Source organism: Camelina sativa, chromosome 9, assembly GCF_030686135.1.
Source record: "Camelina sativa cultivar CO46 ecotype springtype chromosome 9, ASM3068613v1".
Lineage (NCBI taxonomy): Eukaryota > Viridiplantae > Streptophyta > Magnoliopsida > Brassicales > Brassicaceae > Camelina > Camelina sativa.
In genome coordinates this window covers 17,385,605-17,405,175 of record NC_141888.1, presented here as the reverse complement: position 1 = coordinate 17,405,175, position 19,571 = coordinate 17,385,605, and the positions used below count along the sequence as shown (strand labels likewise).

At 40.0% G+C, this 19,571-nt stretch overlaps 1 non-coding gene and 1 pseudogene across 1 annotated transcript; both read left to right on the top strand.

Moving 5' to 3' along the window:
- The first annotated feature begins 631 nt into the window (after positions 1-631).
- LOC104714866 (uncharacterized) lies at positions 632-1,287 on the top strand (annotated as a pseudogene).
- A 17,837-nt stretch (positions 1,288-19,124) lies between these two features.
- On the top strand, positions 19,125-19,231 carry LOC147938226 (small nucleolar RNA R71). Its single transcript, XR_015567583.1, has one exon. It is a non-coding gene; the product is annotated as a small nucleolar RNA R71 (small nucleolar RNA).
- Positions 19,232-19,571: the final 340 nt, after the last annotated feature.

Here is a 19,571-nt window from a genome sequence, read left to right as displayed (position 1 = left end):
CAGTTTTACCTTATCAACTCGCGACTCTAAAGTCTGTTTATTTTAAAATAATTATTTTCCATTTCTTGTATTAAAAGCGAGTATCTTTTTTCATGTATTAAAGGTCCCTATTTTCCACAATTTAGTATCTCCTCTCCTCTCATTAATGGCTGAGTTATCACAAGAAACAATATGAAAGTAAATGAGTGATATATATGACTTGACGGCTGAGTTATAATATTTACGGGAAAAAAGGTCATGTCATGGCTGAGTTATCACAAGAAACAATTTGAAAGTAAATGAGTGATATATATGACTTGACGTCTGAGTTATAATAGTAACGGGAAAACAAAAGGTCATGTGACGGCTGAGTTATAGTGAGTTATGGTTGAGATAGTAACGTTAAGGCTGAGTTATAGTTCGAAACAGCGCTATCAGAGACTTGTAAAACCGTAATTGATTGAAGGCGTAATACGCGAAGCGTCGCTTATGAAGCCGAAGGGGTACTTTTTGTAAACCAAAGCGACATTTCGCGTATTATAAATACTTTTTGCTATCGGACTTACTCATCAAACATTTGTCTCACGAAAACTCCTAAATCATCTCTCAGATTCGAAAAATCTATTTACATTCTTCCTTCAATCCGTCAGAAATGGCCCGTCGTTCTCCTTCAAGCCTTATAAGGACTGATCTGAGATGTCTAAACAGGGATCTTTCGCCAAACATCACAGCAGGTAAACACATACATCTTCAGAGTAGATTTGTTTTACTGTTAAGGATAAAAGAGATTGAGTGTTTGCCTTTTTTTTAGTAACTGTTGATGACGACATTTTCCGTTGGGAGGCTAGTCTAATCGGACCAGTGAATACTCTTTATGAAGGGGGAGTGTTTAAACTTAGGCTTACTTTTCCACCTGATTACCCAAGTAGTCCCCCCAAGGTATCTATTTTTGATTATACTCCTTTTTATTTTAGCAAGCATGATTATTAGTACTCCTTTTTTGCAGCAACTCAATAGTTTTTTAAATAAAATTTCTTGATTATGCAGGTTCTTTTCATTACAAGAATTTGCCACCCAAATGTAGCAGATAGGGGAGGCATTCACCTAAAACGTTTGAGGCGCGACTGGTGGACTCCCATGTCCATTGTTAAGGTTTTCAAGGAATTAGTGGAGAAGTTAATTGAACCAGAGGTCAATGATGAGGAACAGACCATTGAATACCTTGCTAACCTCTACAAATCTGATAGGAGAAGATTTGACGCCATGGCTAGAGAGATGACTAATCAATATGCTGGGAGTGGAAACTGAATATGAACTTAAATAGTTCAAATCTATTTTTAAGAACTCTTGAATAATTTATCTTATATTTGTTCTTTTTAATTAAATATTTCAGTCTCTGCTGTTGTAAACTCCTTTTTTAATTAAATATTTCAGTAACGTAATGGCTGAGTTATCACAACAAACAATCTGAAAGCAAATGACTGAGTTATACTAATGTATGGCTGAGCTATGGTATTTAAGGGAAAACGAAAGGTCTCGTCGATTAATATAACGGCTGAGTTATAGTGATTTATAAATCCGCAATGGCTGAGATATCGTAATACAGCTAAAATGGTGTTGTCTAACTGGTGTTAGTTGCCTTGATACCGTAATTCCGCCAAATCATATAACTATTTTTTCCTGCCAAAATATGATTTTATGTCTGAGTTATTGTATTTTTGGGAAAACGAAAGGTCATGTGACGGCTGATTTATTATATTTACGAGAAAACAAAAGGTCTCGTCGATTCATGTGACAGCTGAGTTATGGTTGAGATAGTAATATTATGGCTGAGTAAAGTGATATATATGACTTGACGACTGAGTTATAATATTTACGTTAGAACGAATGGTCATGTGACGTCTGAGTAATGGCTGAGTTATCACAAGAAACAATTTTAAAGTAAATGAGTGATATATATGACTTGACGGGTAAATGAATGATATATTATAACGGCTGAGTTATCAAAAGAGTTATATTATTTACGGGAAAACGAAAGGTCAAGTTAGGACTGAGTTATAGTGAGTTATGGCTGAGTTATCAAAAGAGTAATGGCTGATATTTTCACTTGACAGCTGAGTTATGGCTGAGTTATCACTAGAAACAATCTGATATATATTGATTTATAAATCCGTAATGGCTGAGATATCGTACCAATTATAAATCCGTAATGTAGGATTTTTATAGACTTATAGTGATTTTTACACGTTCTATTATTTGGTTAACTTATGGTTTCCCGCCTATTATTTGGTTAACTTATGGTTTCCCGGCAGTGGAATCAATGGGGGTTGCATTCCAAGTTTTAGTATAAATAGGGAAAGGGTTGGAAATGTTAAGAGCATTCCAAACTAGAACGAAACTAGCAAAGATGCCAGTGACTACCCGATCTGCATGGTTGAAACGGGCCCGAGAACTGACAGCCGCTGGAACTAGCGGTTTCGGTCCGAATGCGTCGGATAATGCCCCCCTCAAGAGTCTCCGTCTCGATCCCGTTACTTTAATCCTTTGCAAAGGGAACTCCGGATGTACCGAGCTCGCCGCAAGAGACTTGGCGCTTATATTAAAGCATTTCGTCTTAAATTCGAGCAAGTCTTTCGTCTCTGCCGATTGGAAGGGACTATCCGAGTCTTGGATGAGCTCATCGCCGAAGGTTTTTTTCTGGCGAAGTGGCGCATGACTCGTCTACTTGCTGAGCATGCCTCTTGCGTAGAACAGGTCTCCCATATGGTGGTGCCCAACTTACCCGAAGGTGATTACGAACCTTTGGGAAATTCTGACTTCCCGCACAACACGGAAGTATTGGCCTACCGAGCTTGCCTGGAGAGGCTGAGGCGGTACATCAACCACTTGGAGTCAACAGACTATTTCTTCCGCGAAAGCCATGACGTAGAAGGTCCATGTGCCTTCTTGGAGGAGATGGTGTCCAAGGGCTCCGAAGTGCCGATGGAAAGGCTTGAATCCTTAAGGCGGGATTGTCAGATCTGGCGATCTGAACTGAGCAAGCTGGCGGTGGAAGAACCGTTGGAGTCCGATCTATATGGTCCGCTCCCATCCTGAGTGTTTGACTTTTTTTTAGTAACTGTTGATGACGACATTTTCCGTTGGGAGGCCACCCTAATCGGACCGGTGAACACTCCTTATGAAGGGGGAGTGTTTAAAATATTTCAGTCACTGCTCTTGTAAACTCTATTTTAAAAAATATTTTATTCAGAGTCTACTGTTTTAATATTAGAAACAACTTGTAATGCTTTTAGAAATGCAAATAAAATTGATATATATCATTATAAACAATTTGTAAAACCTTTTAAAACTTTCTAAAAACCAGATATACTCTTGTAAATGAATGATATATATAACTTGACGGCTGAGTTATAATATTTACGGGAAAACGAAAGGTCATATGACGGCTGAGTTATAGTAAGTTATGGCTGAGGTATCACAAGAAACAACTTGAAAGTAAATGAGTGATATAAATAACTTGACGGCTGAGTTATAATATTTACGGGAAAATGAAAAGTCATGTGACGGCTGAGTTATAGTGAGTTATGGATGAGTTATAGTAAATATATGGCTGAGTTAGTAAAAAAGATTGATAAAACACCACTAACAACAACATTAGTTTACTTGGAATCCATAACCATTAACAACAACATTATGGAAACATAATCCCATCATACACTATCTCATCCTGCTATCTTAAATAGACCAAACATGATTATATAACCAAAAACTATCACAACTATCATAACCTTCATCCTTGCTTTCAATTCTGATTTTGCATCTTCAACCCTCTCAAATAGCTCCTTCCCAAGCTCCATTTGTAGTTTTTCAGTTTGAACAGAGAAAGACTCTACCTCATCCAACAATGCCTCATCGACCCACTTGAAGACGTGTTCATCATTCATAAGCTATCAAAGTGATGGAGACAACAATTGGAACAAGAACAGATTCAATATAAACCAACAAGAACAGATTCAACATAACCAAGAACAGACTCTACCTTCTTCGCAGCTGCATACCCACAACGGAAGTATCGTCGACAAGGATTTGACTCCGATTTCGAATTTTTGGCCACGATTGCTTCTCCACACCAACATCTCTTAGGTACGCCAACAAATGTACCTCGTCCTCTCTCTCGGACATTTGATGCACAACTCGAATCTCCAGATACATTGCTCATGATTTACGAGAATTTGATTTTTTAGGGTTTAAGCATTCGACATTTGGGGATTTTCGTTTTTAAGAAGAAGAACATCACTCGACAATTAAATATTAATATTATTAGGTTAACTTATGGTTTCCCGCCAACAACTAGATTTTAAAATTATTAGGTTAACTTATGGTTTCCCGCCAAAATATCGCTTTACGGCTGAGTTATAACCATTATTGGAAAACGAAAGGTCACGTAACGGCTGAGTTATAGTGACTTATGGCTGAGTTATCACAAGAAAAAATTTGAAAGTAAATCAATGATATATATGATTTGACGGCTGAGATATCATATTTACGGGAATTCGAAATGTCGCACCGATTCATGTTACGGCTGAGTTAGAGTGAGTATGGCTGAGTTACCTCAAGAAACTTTATGAAAATAAATTGCTGATATATATGACTTTGCGGCTGAGTTACAATATTTATGGGAAAACGAAAACTCTCAACGATTCATGTGACGGCTGATTTATAAATCTTTAGTGGCTGATTTATCATAATACCGGCTGAGTTATATTAATATGAAACATTACAAAAAGAAATAAAAATCAAACAAGTTCAGGGTTCATAAAGAAGAAGAGACGACATTACAATGGAATTAACTTCTAAAAACCGATTAAGAGGAGGAGGAACCATGAGCTTTTAGTTAATCCCAATCAACAGGAGGAGGAACCACACACAGGTCGGCATCGGCTTCCGCAATCTCTCTCATCTCCTCTAACTTCTTGTGCTCTGTCGCTAAGTCGACAAGTTCTCCAGCCAAGATTTGATTCAGTTGGTTTAGTTGAGCGTCGATTAGTTCCACTTGATGCACGAGGACGGTCTTCTCTTCCTTCTTCTTCATATGCTCATCCATCATACGCAGAATTTTTGCGTAGCGACGCTTTGACTCTGCCTCGACCGCGGCCCTTGTCTGAGAAAAGGCTTCGGACACACCCATTAGTGATTCCTCTTCCCACTCGTAAGCTTCTGGGACTCTTGCTGGCGATAATGCTTCGTCTGCCTTGCGTTTTTGACGTCTACTGGAACCCTCTCCGTCCATAGCTCGGCTATCAAAATAAAAACAACCGTCACCAACTGATAGGTGCAATGATCGGAAAATATGCAATAGATTGAGAGGGGATGGAGAGGAGACTTACATATGCAATGATCGAAGGATATATTGATATTGGTTGTAGAGGAGATTTGTAGGTGCAATATATTGTGAGCGGAGAAGAAGGAAACGATACAATGAGTAAGAAACCGAAACAATACAATGAATTAAGAGAATTTAAAGGAAAAACAATAGGTTAACTTTTGGAAAAACGAAAGGTCACGTCGACTATTAGGTTAACTTATGGTTTCCCGCCAAAATATTGCTTTACGGCTGAGTTATATTTTTACGGATTCATGTTATGGCTGAGTTATAGTTATCAAAAGATAGGTCGCGTCTATTATTAGGTTAACTTACAGTTTCCCGCCAAAATATCGCTTAACGGCTGAGTTATAGTTTTTTACGGGAAAACGAAAGGTCTTGTATATTCATGTGATGGCTGAGTTATAGTAAGTGATGGCTGATATATATATATATATATATATATATAACTTGACGGCTGAGTTATCACTAGGATTATTAGTCTATTACATGAATAGCTTATGGTTTCCCACCAAAATACGATACAATGAATTAAGAGAATATAAAGGAAAAAAATAGAAAAACGAAAGGTCACGTCGATTATTAGGTTAACTTATGGTTTCCCGCTAATTTATTAGTTAACGGCTGAGTTATAGTTTTATGGATTCATGTGATGGCTGAGTTATAGATATCAAAAGAAAGGTCGCGTCTATTATTAGGTTAACTTACGGTTTCCCGCCAAAATTTTGCTTAACGGCTGAGTTATAGTTTTACGGGAAAACGAAAGGTCTCGTATATTCATGTAATGGCTGAGTTATAGTAAGTGATGGCTGAAATATATATATGACTTGACGGCTGAGTTATCACTAGGATTATTAGTCTATTACATGAATAACTTATGGTTTCCCGCCAAAATATGCTTAACCCTAAAATCATTAGTCTATTTATTACCTCTCAACTACAAATAGAACCAAGTGCCTGAGTTATAATATTCCCGTTTTTAGTCTATTACCTCTCAACTACAAACTAGAATAAAATTATTTTTTTCAACACTATGTCCGCGCTAGCACCCAAGATGCCGGATCTCCCCGACGACGTTTTCATCAAAATCGTTTCCCTTGTTGCAGAAAATGCTGCAGAATATGGTGGATGGACCGCACTTGGTTCTATTTTAAGGGCTGGTCGTAGGGGAAAAAATGCAGTATATAGTGATGAAGTTCTAAAGACAACTGCTATCTATTGCCTTTGTGCTGATCCCTCATCAGAAATCAACACATCCAATGCCCCTGATGGTGGCCTCCAAAATGAAGGGCGGCACAGGCCTTTCTTCGTCAAATGCTTTGACGCCGGCAACCCCATTGCCATTTACTTCGAAGGGCTAAGGGTTGTGGCTGAGGATAGAGATATCCAGCGTGGGATTGATATTCTCAGTCGTATTGTACCGGCCGATGGTCATGCCACCTTAGCATGTGGGGTACTAAGTATTTGTCAAGGGAATGAGGATATGGCCATCCATTATCTCCAGCTATTTGATGCAAATCATTATCCTCTGATGTCTTCGGATGCCATTGTAAGCGGTAATTATTTTCTGGATGATTTATCTCGTTTTGATACGGCCCGGAAAAAGTCATACTCAGCCTCCCATCGCTATCCTGACAGCCCGCCACTCCTTTCACCCACTTGTGATGTGATGTGTTCCCGTTCTCTCTGCTTCGGAGACTTTGAAATCAAGTGCAAAAACTGTTACCTTTGGTGGTTGTCCCTCAAAGTCTCTAAGATCCTTTAGGGTTTCTAGCAGTGATTTCCAGTTTTACCTTATCAATTTGTGACTCTAATTTCTGTTTATTTTAAAATAATTGTTTTCCATTTATTCGTATAGTTTCCCATATTTTTCATGTATTAAACGTCCCTTTTTTCTTCGGCTAATTGTATGTATCCACCTTTCATGCTTCCACATTTTAGTATCTACTCTCATGTATTGGCTGAGTTATAGTTTTATGGGAACACGAAAGGTCACGTCGATTCATGTGACGGCTGAGTTATAGTAAATAACGGATGAGTTATCAAAATGAACAATATATATGGCTGAGTTATCAAAAGAAAGGTCGATTCTATTATTAAGTTAACTTGCAAAAATATTGCTTAACGGCCGAGTTATAGTGAGTTATGACTGAGTTATAGGAACAATCTATATGGCTGAGTTACAGGTCATGTGACGGCTGAGTTATAGAGAATGATGACTGAGTTCATTATAAACAATTTGAAGAAATGACCTTCGTTTCTAATGATAACTCAGCCATAATTCTCATCGATTCATGTATTGACTGAGTTCTAGTTAGTAATGGCTGAATTATCAGTAGGAATAATCTGAAAAGGTCTCGTCGATGCGTCTATTACAGGAATAACTTATGGTTTCCCGCCAAAATATTGCTTACCAATAAATTAGGTTAACTTGTAATAATTTTATTGTTTAGCTTCCCGCCAAAATATTGCTTTACGGCTGAGTTATAGTTTTACGGGAAAGCGAAAGGTCACGTCGATTCATGTTATGGCTGTGTTACATGAATAACTTATGGTTTCCCGCCAAAATATGCTTAACCCTAAAATCATTAGTCTATTTATTACCTCTCAACTACAAATAGAACCAAGTGTCTGAGTTATAATATTCCCGTTTTTAGTCTATTACCTCTCAACTACAAACTAGAATAAAATTATTTTTTTCAACACTATGTCCGCGCTAGCACCCAAGATGCCGGATCTCCCCGACGACGTTTTCGTCAAAATCGTTTTCCTTGTTGCAGAAAATGCTGCAGAATATGGTGGATGGACCACACTTGGTTCTATTTTAAGGGCTGGTTATAGGGGAAAAAATGCAGTATACAGTGATGAAGTTCTAAAGACAGCTGCTATATATTGGCTTTGTACTGATTCATCAGAAATCAACACGTCCAATGCCCCTGATGGTAGCCTCCAAAATGAAGGGCGGCACAGGCTTTTCTTCGTCAAATGCTTTGAGGCCGGCAACCCCATTGCCATTTACTTCAAAGGGCTAAGGGTTGTGGCTGAGGATAGAGATATCCAGCGTGGGATTGATATTCTCAGTCGTATTGTACCGGCCGATGGTTATGCCACCTTAGCATGTGGGGTACTAAGTATTTGTCAAGGGAATGAGGATATGGCCGTCCATTACCTCTAGCTGTTTGATGCAAATCATTATCCTCTGAAGTCTTCGGATGCCATTGTAACTGGTAATTATTTTCTGGATGATTTATCTCGTTATAAGACGGCCCGGAAAAACTCATACTCAGCCTCCCATCGCTATCCTGACAGCCCGCCACTCCCTTCACCCACTTGTGCTGTGATGTGTTGTTTGAATTATGGTTTCCATTCTCTCCGCTATGGAGACTATGAAATCATGTGCGAAAACTGTTACCTTCTGTGGTTGTCCCTCAAAGTCTCGGAGATCCTTTAGGGTTTCCAGCAGTGATTTTTAGTTTTACCTTATCAATTCGTGACTCTAATTTCTGTTTATTTTAAAGTAATTGTTTTCCATTTAGTCGTATAGTTTCCCATCTTTTTCATGTATTAAACGTCCCTTTTTTTCTTCGGCTAATTCTATGTATCCACCTTTCATGCTTCCACATTTTAGTATCTACTCTCATGTATTGACTGAGTTATAGTTTTACGGGAACACGAAAGGTCACGTCGATTCATGTGACGGCTGAGTTATAGTGAATAACGGATGAAATATCAAAATGAACAATCTATATGGCTGAGTTATCAAAAGAAATGTCGCGTCTATTATTAGGTTAACTTGCCAAAATATTGCTTAACGGCTGAGTTATAGCTTTACGGGAAAACGAAAGATATAGTCGATTCATGTCATGGTTGAGTTATAGTGAGTTATGACTGAGTTATCGAAAAAGACAATATGAAAACAAACGACTGATCTATATGGCTGAGTTATCAAAAGAAATGTTTTTGTAATTATTAGGTTAACTTGCCAAAATATTGCTTAACGGCTGAGTTATAGCTTTACGGGAAAACGAAAGACGCGTTTCATTAAATGTGTTGCACGGTCTTTTATAGTTATTCTCGGGACACAGCGGAATTTTTGCTGCAGTCTGATTGGTGGACTCAGCGGCGGTTACATCCCATGACTCTATATAAATAGGGATGAAGGTTTGGGGAATAAATCATTCGAACTTCCACCAGCGTAAGAAATAGAAGGATGCCAGCAAGAACTCGATCCGCATTGCTGAGACAGGCCCGGGAAAGGATAGCCGCCGCATCCGGCAATCGGGAGCCGGAAAATCCCATTCCACAGGAGGTAGGGGAGACGTCCCGATCTCGTGAGGTCGCTCCAAACTCAAATACTGTCGACCCCGGTGTGTCTCCCCTTCAGCTAGAACTCCGAGAGTACCGAGCTCGGCGAAAGAGGATGGGCGCGTATATACGGGCGCTTCGGCTGAAACTTGACCAGCTCCATCATTTTTACCGTTTAGAGGGAACCATTCTAGTCCTGGAAGACCTTATCGTCGAAGGTTACTTCTTGGCAAACTGGCGAATGGTCTGTCTACTTGATGATCACAAGGCGTGCAAAGAACTGGTCGATCAGATGGATGTACCCGATCTCCAGAAAGGCGATCGCGAACCCCTGAGGGAAACCGCCTTCCCGTTCGTGACGGATGTCTGGGCCTATCGAGCTTGCTTGACTAGGTTAATCCGATACGTCAATTTCCTGGAGTCGTCGGGTGAAGCCTTCCGCGAGCGCCATCTTCTTGAAGGCCCATGTGCCTTTATAGAGGACATGATGTCCAGAGGCTCCGGATTGCCAATCGAAAGGCTAGAGGCCTTACAACGGGTACGAGATTTCTGTCGAATTGCGGTGAACGAACTCGCAGTGGAGGAACCATTGGAGACTGACATATCTGGCCCAGCTCCCGTTCTGCGATTGCAGGACCGTCCAGAACGCTAGAGGGTTGGTGGCGAAACTTTTCGATCGGGCTCCCCCGACCAGAGATCTCTCGTTTAGGCGTTGTTATTATATATATTTTTTGTTGTTGTTTGGATGAAGTGTAATGGAAACTAATCAAAACGATCTTAGTGAAGTTTAATGTCATGGCGGAGTTATAAAATTTACGGCTGAGTTATAGCTTTTACGGGAAAACGAAATATATAGTCGATTCATGTCATGACTGAGTTATCAAAGAAACAATCAAACGACTGATTTATACGACTGATTATATGGCTGAGTTATAGTTTATTACGACTGAGTTATCATGATACAGGACGAAATATATCGTCGATTCATGTGATGGCTGAGTTATAGTGTGTTATGGCTGAGTTATAGTGTGTTATGGTAGAGTTATACTACTTGACAGATGAGTAATACCACAAAATAAAGCAATAATACTTTGACAGATGAGTAATAACACAATATAAACTATAGAGCACAAGTTTTCGCATTGTGTCCAACTTGCTTACATCGCGAACATGCGTGTTGCTTCCTAGGGCGTTTATTTTCAGTGGCAACTTCCAAAGATGATTTAATCCTACGCTTCTTTGGTCTTCCTGGCTGGTTCACAACAATCGGAGGCAAGCACTTCTGATTATCCACAACTTCAGGAGCAGGGAATGATTCATCTGGAGGCATGATTGAACCAGCCCATCCGTTAACCAAATCGACACTCCTAAATTTCGTATTGCACATGGATATACGAGACACATCCATATGCTCTGCAGCTGCGATTGCATGGATGCATGGTATTTTCTCGTGGTCGAAACGACGGCATGTGCAACTTTTTATTTCTAAATTTACAACATGCAAAGATGATCCATATTTCACTTGAACACGTACAGCATCAATCGTTTGTACCTCCATAAGTCTTGCTCCGGTGACACGGTCCTATAAGGGAGTAGAACAAAAAACAAAACGCTTTAGGCTGAGTTATGAAAACAATTATGGCTGAGTTATTGAAACAACAATGGCTGAGTTATGGAAACTATAATGGTAATGGCTGAGATAAGGAAACAATTACGGCAGAGATATGGTAACTGTTACGGCTGAGTTATCAACATTGACGACTGACTTATGTAAAATTACCTGTAATAGTTTCTCAACACCTCGAGTGAGCGTTGTTTGCTGCGATTTCGCATCCTCTCTCCGTTCAGAAAACCATCTGGTCATCATATCCGTATCGATTCTAGAAGTTGAACTATGGGAAGACTTCTAGCATTTGACAGTGCATGGTTCATTGATTCTGCAATATTCGTTGTCATTAAATTGTACCTTTCACCCGGGAAATGAACACGCGCCCACATTCGGACACCAGCTCGTTGGAGGTATCCATGTAGTTCGGGATGACGTGCTTCAATCTCATTGAAAGCCTCATTAAAATCAGTTAGCCTAAAACACTTTGCCGCTTTTTTCACCAGAGGGAACAAATGTTTTCCTTTGAACTTCACCAAGATGTTCTTATACAAATGGTAAGTGCAAATTCCACGTGAAGCCAACGGATACACTTGACGAATCGCTTTCCCTATTGACTGATGTCTATCGGAGATTACCGCAAGATCCTTTTCGTCTGGAATGGCAACTTTGAGTTGTGTAAAGAACTAACGCCAAGACTCATCATTTTCAGTGTCAACAACAGCGAAAGCTAATGGGAAAATTTGAAAGTTACCATCCTGAGCTAGGGCTGTTAGAAGTGTCCCTTTGTAACTACCATGGAGAAACGTTCCGTCGACAACAACAACTTTGCGCATGAAAGCAAACCCAGCAATACTCGCACCAAAAGCAATAAAAACATATTTGAATCTATCTTCATCACCTATTTGAAGACGCGTGACTGTACCCGGATTTTCCCTTTTTAACTTGAATATGTAAGAAGGCAACTCGCTAAAACTTTCCTCAGGAGTTCCCTGATGGATCTGCCTTGCATTCAGCAGCGTTCGATATGCCTTCCAATAACCCATCTGTCGACACCAACAAATTAATAAATCAGCCATAATATATAAATAACTCAGCCGATACATTCGAATAAGTCAGCCTTAAATAATCAATAAATGAGCCGTAAAATGTAAATAATTCAGCCTATACATACCTATAACTCAACCATTATTATCAATAAGTCAGTCGAAACATAGTAATTACCTTTAGACTAAATTGCTTATTGAAAATGACTCCGACACTTTTAGGTTTAACATCCGGACCAAGATCACCAAGATAGTCCCTGTAAAGACCTGCCAGTACATCAGCTGTTGATTGACAGCATCTAGTAGAACGTTCCGTCACAGAACATGTGTGTTCCGAATCGTATACACGAACATGAAAATCCGGGTCATCCCCTTGTACAGATGCACGAACTCTCCAAATACATCCTTTAACCCAACACCTAAAAACCACTTGTCTCAGATTTGAGACTGGTACATTAAAATCAAATCCATCCCTAACCGAAATAAGTTTCACGTGATTCCTGAACTGCTTTTTGCTACTGTATCGTTGTCCTACAGCAAATTTTAGCGTTGACACCTCCAACCTAATAGCCTCCGGATTCATCTTCGATCCGGCAAAGTTATCATCTCTATGAGCTTTCTTCTGAGGAGGCGGAGTAGGTGGGTCTTCCACTGTACTCTGAGGCTCGCCCAATACAGAAAACTTCTCGTCATCAGATGACTCACCATCGGAGTCGTCGAAAACATCAAATCAGGTTGAAAATTCATCGTCTTCTTCTTCGTCAGATGCTACTTCAGCAGCTTCTTCTTCGTTTTCTTTGTCAACAATCTTACCATAATCAAAACAAGTGCCTTCAAATCCCCCACCGCACACTTCGGGTGTAGATTCTGCATTCGAGTCTCTGCTTCGCCGAATCATACTTCCTCTAGCTCCACTAGTTTCTGTAGACTCTTTCGCCGAAAACTCTACACAGAGACGTAGCTGATCGGTTTTCCATAGACCCAAAAAACATTGCAACTGTCGATCATTGGAGACAAAAACTGGTGGAGTATCATGCGCCATATGTTTCATTGCCCTGTTCGAGAACATGTAGCTCAGCTTTAGCTCATGTCTAAACGAGTCCAATCCGTAGTCTTCAAGAACAACCTTAACAAGCTTGTCGTATGTTGTGCCTCCATCTATCTGCACAACTATACACCCTCTCTCGTCGGAGTTAAATACATATCTCTGTGTCTTTATCCAATTACCGGACACAACTAGTACCGGCACTGGATCCATGAAATATAATGAAGAACAAGGTGGAGAAGAACAAAAGTAGAAGAACAAGGTGTGAAGAAGAAAGTGAAGAAGAAGTAGAAGAACAAGGTGAATAAGAAGGAAAAATAGTTCACTTATTAACCAGTTGAAGAACCAGAGTCGAACGACGTTTCGTATTTCCGGAGAAAAAGATGATGACATGGAATGCTGACATGGATGCTGCATCCGACGTGGCAAATCAGTCATGAAACAATACCATAACTCAGCCTAACTAAAACTCAGCCACAACACGAAAAACATTACAGTAATTAAAAAGCAAAAAAAATTACTGCCAAACTCAGCCGCTTCATGAACTAAAAATATGTAACTCAGCCGTATCGTTTGATAAGTCAGCCGTAACTGAAAAACATTCTAGTAATTAATCTTTTGCCAATAAGTCAGCCGTCAAACGGCTGACTTGTCGATAAGTCAGCCTATTACGGCTGAGTTATAGTTTTATACCATAACTCAGCCGTAACTACATCTCATAAGTCAGCCATTTTTCATAACTCAGCCAGTCAAAAAATGGCAACTCAGCCGTGTCGTTGTGATAACTCAGTCAAAATTTTGACAACTCAACCGTGTCGTAGCGATAACTCAGCCAAAATCTTGACAACTCAACCATCAGGTGAAAACTCAGCCATTACTACAGCTGAGTTATGCGCATAACTCAGCCAAATTTAATAAGTCAGCCATAACTCTTGGCTGACTTATAAGCGTAACTCAGCCAGATTTTCATAAGTCAGCCGTCCACTCTTACTCAAATGTTTTTTTGAGTAACTCAGCCGCAACATACCTATAATTCAGCCGCAACATACTCTGTATCGCGTTCTGGCTGAGTTATGGTACACGTCAGCGATTTCTGACGTGGCGTCTGACGTGGCAATGACATTTTTGTAATAACGTTTTTTCCGGTAACATAAAACAGGGGCACGCTGGGTATTTTGAAAATACCCGAAACATTTTAGTAATAAAAAAGTTTTTTGTAGATTCTGGTAATATTACCTAAAATGAGTAACATTTGAGTAATTCACCCTATTATACAATCCTACATGAAACATGCTAAACAAGATCCTAATATGCAATGCAAACTACATGAACACTCTTTTTTATAAAGAGTTTTTCAAAAAATTTCAAATTTTTAGGGTTTTTCTATGCCTTAGATGCTATGCAAATACTAATATGAAGATGCTAAAAATTTGAAATAAGAACACAAAACACAACATCAAATGCTATCTCAAACCCTCCTCCAAACTTAAATCACACAGTCCTCTGTGTGAAAGAAATTTGTAAGAGGATCCAAGATTAAAAACAAAACACAACTATGAAATGCAATGATATTTACAAGTGAAGGTGATGATGGTACCATGTAGTATTGAGGTGGGATGGGAGGGTAACTTGGAGACGGAGTTTGGGGCAGCTCGACTATGGCAACCGACCTTGACTCGGTCAAGTACGTGTCCGAGTGGGGGGGTCGAGCTGGACTGCGAATCTCAAATGGCTGTCCCTTCCTCTTCTATTCAGACTCCCTTGCTTCCCTGACCATGAAAACACTAAAGCAAAAATCAAAATACCAAAATTCCAAAGCAATATATACAGGGATACCTTAGGGACTTCCTCCCTAGTGAGCTTGTTTAAAGTCACTAAGCTTGACTTTTGATTGCCTTTTCAGGCTTGAGTTAGAGACCAAGGAGGTGATGAAATCCTCCTGGTTCTACTTGATAACCTTTGTGTTCCTTTTTGATCACTACCTCCTTAGCACTTAAATCATGTTTCTTTTTATCCTTGAGCTTTGGCCTTGCTCTCTTCAAAGTCCTTTTGTTCAGCTTGACTTGAAGATCCTTGACTAAAGCAGTCAGTTCTTGAACAAAATTCTTAAGCTTCTCCACTGAATCTTCTTGAAAGGTTAGCTTACCCCTTGAAGCAGTTTCCTCACTTGAGACCTCATGATCCTCCTTTCTTTTGATAGTGTAAGGTGGATCATATTTTGAAGGCAGATTAGTGGGATTGTTGATGTCAAACTTCATAGTGAAGTCTTCAGTCAGGTGGAGCTTGATAGTCCCCATCTTCACATCAATAACAGCCCCAGCTGTAGCTAAGAATGGCCTTCCCAAGATAAGAGGGTCTTCAGGCTCTTGTTCCATGCTCATGATTGCAAAATCAGTTGGGATCCTTGCTTCTCCTATTTTGATAGGGAGGTTTTCAATCACTCCAACCACATCCCTCTTGGATCCATCTACTAGACTGACATAGTAGTTGCTGTCCTTGAAGTCCTCATACCCCAACTTCTCAGCCACTGAGTATGGCATCAAGCTCACTGAAGCTCCTAAATCACAAAGGCACTTATTGAAGTGCATGTAGCTGATGGAACAGGGTAAGTTGAATGAGCCTGGATCTTCAAGCTTTGTTGGGACAATAGCTTTCCCAATCTCTTTCAAATACTTCATATCTTGGTCATGAGCCCTCTTCTTTGACATCTCAAGTAAAAAATCCTGATAGAGAGGGTATGGAGCATACTGTTCCAAAGCAGGTCCTCTCTCTTCTTCTTGGTAAGCAATGATGACCTCTTGTATGGCCATCACTTCCTTCTTCTCAATTACACCCTCTTCTTTCAAGGCTTTCTCGTTCTCTTGTTGCAAAGCTATCTTCTCCTTTTTCTCAATGATCTCCCTGAGTTCTCTTATCTTTTGTGTCTTGAAACGCCCTGGGAAAGGTAGAGGTGGTTTGTAAGCAGGAGGAATGTATCTAGCAGGCTTAACAGCTTCTGTGTCTTCAACTCGATCAGTCACTCGATCAGGTACTCGATCGTGTGTGTGGTCGAGCACCTGGTCGAGTTGTTTCTCTGCTTCAGTCTGCTCAGTAAAACCTTCACTCTGGGCTTCAATTAGTGATGAATCTTCCCCACCTTGAACCTCACTGCCCTCAGTGACATATTCCTCATGGAGATGGATAGCTTTAGCAGTGAACTCCCTTTGGTTTTGAATAGCTTGTTGAGGATGTTGGTGTGGCTTAGGAGGTAAAGTAGAAGCAATGGAGCTCTCCATGTACTGGAATGAAGAGGTCAGACTCTCAAGCTGGTGACTCAGGTCATGAGAATAGGAATTCAATTTTTGGTTCAGCTCTTCAAACAGCCTTGCCTCCTCAATCTGCTGATTGGCTTGCCCAAGCAATAGTTGTTTCATCATGGCTCTTAAGTCAGGTTCTTGGGCTTGGTAGGTCTGACACCATTGAGTCTGGAAACCTTGTTGCTGGTGCATGGGTTCATAATAGAACTCACTGCCTTGAAACATGGTTACTGACTCGAACAGACACTCGGTCGAGCACATGCTCGAGTTGATGGTCGAGTCGACTGGGAAGTGCTGTCTATTTAGATCCGGCGTCTGACTCGATCAGGTGCTCGATCACGACTCGGTCGAGTGGTGGTCGAGTTGATGGTCGAGCTGGCACCTGAAACTCAATCACAGACAAGCAGGAGAAGAAACAAGAGCAGTAGTGAACAAGTGGTTATACGAACTTAATCTTAGACTAATATGGATCCTAAATGTCACAAAAACACACTCAGATGGCAACGGCGCCAAATTGAAACAAGGTTTGTATGGTGGGTGAATGATGATGATGATGAATGTATGCAATGGTGAGATATGAAAGGAATGATGGATGGGTGTTTCAATTCCCCTTATGATGTCGCAGTATAAGAGGTATCAATCCTAAATGGGTGTTTGTGAACAATTAAGATATGAATATGAATCTAAGTCAAGCCAAATGTAAAGATTGTTTGTCACTAACAATCCTAGGATAAAAATGTAAAGATGCAGAAAGTAAACTACAAGAACTAAGAACTAAATGCAAATGAAACTGAATGATTGCAACAGTAATGATATTAGAACAGAAATAGAAACTACCACTAATGAACTAATGCAAGACAGGTAATGAACTGAAAACTAAATGAATGCAACTGGAATGAAACAGGAATGAAACATGACAATCACAAATCATAAACAAGAGTTCTGGGGATGAACTCGAGCAAGCACTCGACCGAGTGTAGGTCGAGTGGGAGGTCGAGTTGGTTAAATCCGGAAAACAGAGCAACACAATAAAAACAGAGCAATGCAAATACGAATCAAACAACAAGCAAGCAACAGGATTACGACTTAAAAATCAATAAACAAAGAAGGTCCTGAGGATGGATTCATGGGATGAACTAATCATTGTGGTTATCTAACTTGGTCAACAAATCTCAAGCAAACTTTGAGCTAACCTCTAGACATATAAATCTAAGACAAGTTCCTTCCACTCTCATGGCAAGAAACAATCAAACCTATGCAATTCTAGACTTGTTCTCACACAGTAAAGAATCTACACAAGCAGGCATTAAGCAATACATCTCAAACCAAACAAGACCTCTAATCTCTTAGCAAGCCTAATGGTAAGCTCTAGATCTAGCCTTATCTATGCTTCTTAAACATTGGTGTGATGCTAAAAAGCTTGAAATCAGATCCTACCCTGTCAGATATAGGATCAGCAATAAGAACATCTAGCCTATAAGAGATCTACAACAATCAAGCTTGACCAAATCACACAAACCACAAGATCAATCCATCTTAATCCATCTTCAAGATCCTAAGCAAACTACTCACAACAATACATGATGAACAAAGTCAAAAACCCAGAAAATATTGAAACTTGCATTATTAGAAAGATGAAACAAAGATCTTCAATATTGATGAAAGGATCAAACTCAAATTCTCAATATTCGGAAAGTTATGAAACCAACAATGTTGAGAAATTTAGTCTTTTTCAAATACAAGATCTAAGAAAAATAAAAGTGCAAAAAGAATAATTCCCAAAAGGGTAAAAACTAGGTTTAGAGAATATCTAAAAAGCTGGACTCTCTTGGTGGCTGCAGGTACAAGGCTTTATATAGGAGAGGAGGTGGAAGCCCTAAAAATACAAAAAGTCAAAGTAGTTAACGGCTTGGTCAACTCGACCAGTGCTCGGTCGAGTGGCTGGTCGAGCTGGCTTCTCTCGTGCATCCTCCACTCGGTCGAGTCCTCCTCAGCACACGGTCGAGTGTCTGGTCGAGTGTGCGGTCGAGTTGGACTCTGGACCTTGGTTCTTCAGCCTTAACTCCCTTGTTTCCTCCTCATGATTGCTTCACATCTCTTCTCCATTGCTTCCATGCTCCTTAAGCTCCAAAATCACCTGTTTATGCATGAAAAGATGCAAATGCAATGCAACTAAACTCTAATGCATGATTGGTCCTAAAGCTATGCAATAATGGTTAAAATGGATAGCAAAAGATGCAAAAGATGTGAATAAACTAAGGGAAAACAAGGTAAAATATATGAACATCAGGTTCTGTCATAGTCCTCATTATAGTTGCCATCTGACTGAGCAAGATTCTCAACTAGTTCCCAGCCTTCTTCCACATTCTTGTAACGGAAGTTGCCATTAGAGGCTGTGTCAAGAAGCAACCTGATCTTGGGAAGCACTCCTCTATACAATGTGCTAAGTAGGGACTCATTGCTGAAGCCATGGTGAGGACACTGAGTCTGAAATCCTTTGAACCTCTCCCAAGCTTCACAAAAGCTCTCATTGTTCTTTTGAGCAAACCCATAAATTTTATTCCTCAATCTAGCAGTCCTTGCATTTGAGAAGAATTTTGCCAAGAAAGCCTTCTTGCAAGCATCCCATGTGGTTATTGCTCCAGTAGGAAGAGTCTTCTCCCAAAGGTGAGCCTTGTCTCCAAGTGAGAATGGGAAGAGCCTCAACTTGAATCCATCTTCACTCACTCCATTAATCTTTGTAAGACCACATATTCTGTCAAACTCATCAAGGTGATCTAGTGGATCTTCTATTGGCAACCCATGGAACTTGTTGGCTTGAATCATGGAGATCAATCCACTCTTGATTTCAAAATTATTATTAGCAACTGTTGGAGGCACAATACTAGCTCTCTGGTTGTGTGTGTTGGGT